Consider the following 4,129-nt stretch of genomic DNA (forward strand, 5'->3'; position numbering starts at 1 on the left):
AGGAAGTGATCCTCAGGGAATGAAATAGTCATGGGTTGCGACTCATGGTATCTTCCTCTTGAGGCATCCCTCAATAGCAGTAAGTTTTCAGCATAATGATTTGTAAAATGCATAGAATTAGAAAAAACACCACTTGAGATTCTATTAAAACCCATAGTGGGTAAGATTCAAACTGAAATGAGAGGTCAGACTTTAACCCACCACTTTATTTTGCATGTAGGAAGTGGGACAAGACAGTATGTGGGCTTTTTTTTTTTTTTCAAGGCACAGTCTGGAATTTATTACAGACTGCGGCAGTGCGTGTTAGTAAAAAGGTCCCAAAACTGGGACAAGATATTGGGTTTGCATTTTAACACTGCCACTTTTTAAATTGGGTATATCTGTATTCTTCAGCTTCTCTTTCATATTTTTCATCTGTAAAGTAAACACATTGGTTCAGCACACACATCCTGAGAAGATGCAGTGCATGCCCCAGGTGCTGAATATATAAAATGGGGATCCAGAAATGAACGAGACCTGGACCGTGCCCTTCAAGCAGTTCTCAAGTCTAGAAGATGTGGAAGACAGGGAACAGTCACCAATAGTGTGAGCCTACTGTCTTGGCACATAAGGCTGAAACACAAGCTCTGTTAGGCCAGGGTGTGTGTCTAGCCGGTTTGCTGCTCTATCCCAGTGTTTGGTGTTACCTGCCTACAATGCGTGTTTTTAGGAAATATTTGCTGAGTGAATGAGTGTTTATGAACTGTATCCTCCCCTTCTTTTGTTATTTTTTAATTTTTTTTTTTTTTTAATTTATGATAGTCACAGAGAGAGAGAGAGGCAGAGACACAGGCGGAGGGAGAAGCAGGCTCCATGCACCGGGAGCCTGATGTGGGATTCGATCCCGGGTCTCCAGGATCGCGCCCTGGGCCAAAGGCAGGCGCCAAACCGCTGCGCCACCCAGGCATCCCTTCTTTTGTTACTGATCAGTTGTATTTCCTTATTTGGGATTTTCCACGGAGCAGTGACAGTTTGCCTGTATATTTATTTAGATTTTTGGTATGTTAAAGAAAATTCTTCCCAAAGCAAAAGCATTCAAGATGTACAAACAAGATGATGATTTAGAGTCCTGTAGAGCTTGGATGTTATTTATTCCTCATTGCCACAGTGACTTGCACACACAATAAGACTTTGTTGAAGGAAAAAATACATGCTATCCAATAAGCATATGAGCATGTACTTAATGTTATTACTTCCCACGGAAGTACAAATTCAAACCACAATGAAAAACAACTATGCTTCCACTGGAATGACCAAAATTGAAAAGACTGACAGTACTGAGTTTTGGGAAGGATGTAGAGCAATAGAACTCTTATACGCTGTTGGTAGGAGTGTCAAATGGTACAATTCCTTTGGAAAACTGGCGTTTTGATGAATGCTAAGCATATACCTATGTAATGGTTCAGCAGATGCACTCTTTATACTCAAGAGAAATGAGCATATATATATCCACCAAAAGAAAGTTTATAACAACTTCATTCATAAAAGCCTCAAACTGAAAATAACCTGAAAGGCTAAAATAGCAAAATGAGTATATAAATTATGGTATATCATAGTATAGTCACACAATTGGCTACTACACAGTCACAAAGCAACAACAACAACCCAGATGAATCTAATGGACACTATGTTGAATAACAGAAGCCAGGCACGAGAGTACATATTATATGGCTCAATGTATGTAAAGTTCAAGAACAGGCAAAACCAATCAATGGTCAGAATAGTGGCTATTTTTGGAGAGCTTACCAAGTAAGTATATGGCCCAGTAAATGTGAGAGCTGGAGGTATGATAAGACATGGTGTGTTGAGGAGATGGGCAGTTCAATATGGCGGGAGGCTAGTAGGTGTGTGGTGGAGAAGTGTAGGGAGAAGACATTGGAAACATTATTTGGGATCATTTTGTAAAAGGCCCTGTGGTGGTCATTAGAGCCGTTTGCCACATATTCAGCTTTTCTCCCTCTGGTCACTCAGTAAGATTGTACTTTCTGGCCCCTTATGATTGAATGTTCCACATTTTGTTCTGACCAATGAGTTGTAACAGGAAGCCATGTGCATCACTTCCAGACAATGCATTTAATTGCTGATGTCAGATCGTCCAGGGCTCTCTCTTCCCCCTCTGGCATTGGCAGTATTTTGGAAGGTGGGTGCTATCAGCCTGGGTCCCTGGGAGTGCCAGAACTCCCCTGATGTTGCTGTGCCTATATTGGCAAATAGAAATAAGTAAGTAAGTGAATAAGATAATTGCAGATTGCAGTTAAGAATTAGAAAGGAAATAACAGGCTGATGTAATATATAAAGGAATTGGGGAAGAGAGCAGGGCTGGTCTTGGGGAAGGATTGCTTCATTTGCATGGAAGCCTAGGGATGAGATGGAGTTGGCATGCAAAGGGCCATGGAAATAATGTTCCAGGGAATAGCATGGGCAAAGATTTGAACCCAGGAAAGAGCCGGCTGTATATGAATCACAGAAAGCACACCTTTGTGGTTGGAGGATAGTGGGAGAGGGGAGAGGTGGGCAGGGACGTGATTATGCAATGAGGTTGTGTTAAAGGTCCCTCTAGTTGCTTTATCTATTGTAGGCAAGAGCAAAGCTAGAGAGCTACATTAGGGGGGTGTTGAAAGTGTTTATGGGGGAGGAAATGATGCTTATTCAAGAGTGATGACAGTGAGAATGGAGATAATTGTTCACATTTGAAATATGTTGTGAAAGTGGAATCCACAAGATTTGTTAATGAATTGGAAATGAGGTGTGGTTGGCTAAATAATGGGCCCCCAGTGATACACATATCTCAATTCCTGGAACCTGTATATGTTACTATATTTGGCAAAAGGAATTTGCATATGGGATTAAGTAAGGATCTTGTGATGGGGAGATTATCCTGAATTATCTGGATAGACCCCGAGTGGAATCACAGGTATCTTTATAAGACGGAGGCAGAAGGAGAGTTACTACAGAGAAGAAGGTCATGTGGAGACTGAAGATGCTATGCTACTGGCTTTGAAGATGGAGGAAGAGGTCTAGAATGCAAGGAATGCAGCCGCGGAAGCTGGAAAGGCAAGGAAATGGATGGTCCCCAATCCTTCCTGAGGGAGTATGGCCCTCCTGGCACTTTGTATTTGACTCAAGGAAACTGATTTCAGAATTCTCACCTCCAGAGCTCAGAATAAATGCGTTTGTCATCAATATTTTTATTGTGGTACAATATACATAACAACATGTATTATTTTAAGCACTCCCTAGGTGTACCATTCAGTGGCATTAAATACATTTGTAATGTTGTACAACCATCACTGTTATCTATGCTTGAAACATTTTCTTCATCACCACAAAAACTCTACCCATTAAATAATAACTTCCTTCCCCGCCCCAACTCCTGGTAACCTTGTTTCTATTTTCTGTCTCTATGTTTGTCTATTCTAGATTCTTCCTATCAGTGGACTTGCATGATATTTATCCTATGTTGGGCTTATTTCACTAGGCATGATGTTTAATGCCAATGTCCATCATACATAAAAATTTCATTCCTCTTTATGGCTGAATAATATTGTATGTTGTTTTAAGCCGCCAAATTTGTGGTGATTTGTTATAGCAGCCATAGGAAACTAATACATGAGGGAATAGAGAAAAGGTCTCAAGGACAATCCCTAGGCTCTTGGACCTGAAGACTATTTACTGGGAAAAGAGAAGTCTAAAAAAGCAACAGATTTAGGGGAGGAAAATTAGACTCTGTCTTGGTCATATTAAGTTTGAGATGTCTGTTAGACCTACAAAGAGATGCTGAGGGAGATAACTGGACATCCAACTGTGTCATTGTGGGAAGAGGTCAGAGCCAGAGAGTTACATTTGGGAGGCATTATCATACAGATGGTACTTAAAGCCAGCAGACTGACTGAGGCTACCTAGGACAGAGGTGTAGAGAGGGAAGACAAGAGGACCAAGCCAACATTTGAAGGTAGAGCAGAGTGAAGAGGAATCAGCTCGTAGGCTGAGAAGGAGCAGCCAAGGAGGTGGGAATAAAATTTGGAATCATAGAAGTTGAGAGAGAACAATGTTTCATTAAGGAGGGCACAGCCAGCCAAGTTTTAACAGA

The sequence above is a fragment of the Vulpes lagopus genome, chromosome 18, assembly GCF_018345385.1.
Source record: "Vulpes lagopus strain Blue_001 chromosome 18, ASM1834538v1, whole genome shotgun sequence".
Lineage (NCBI taxonomy): Eukaryota > Metazoa > Chordata > Mammalia > Carnivora > Canidae > Vulpes > Vulpes lagopus.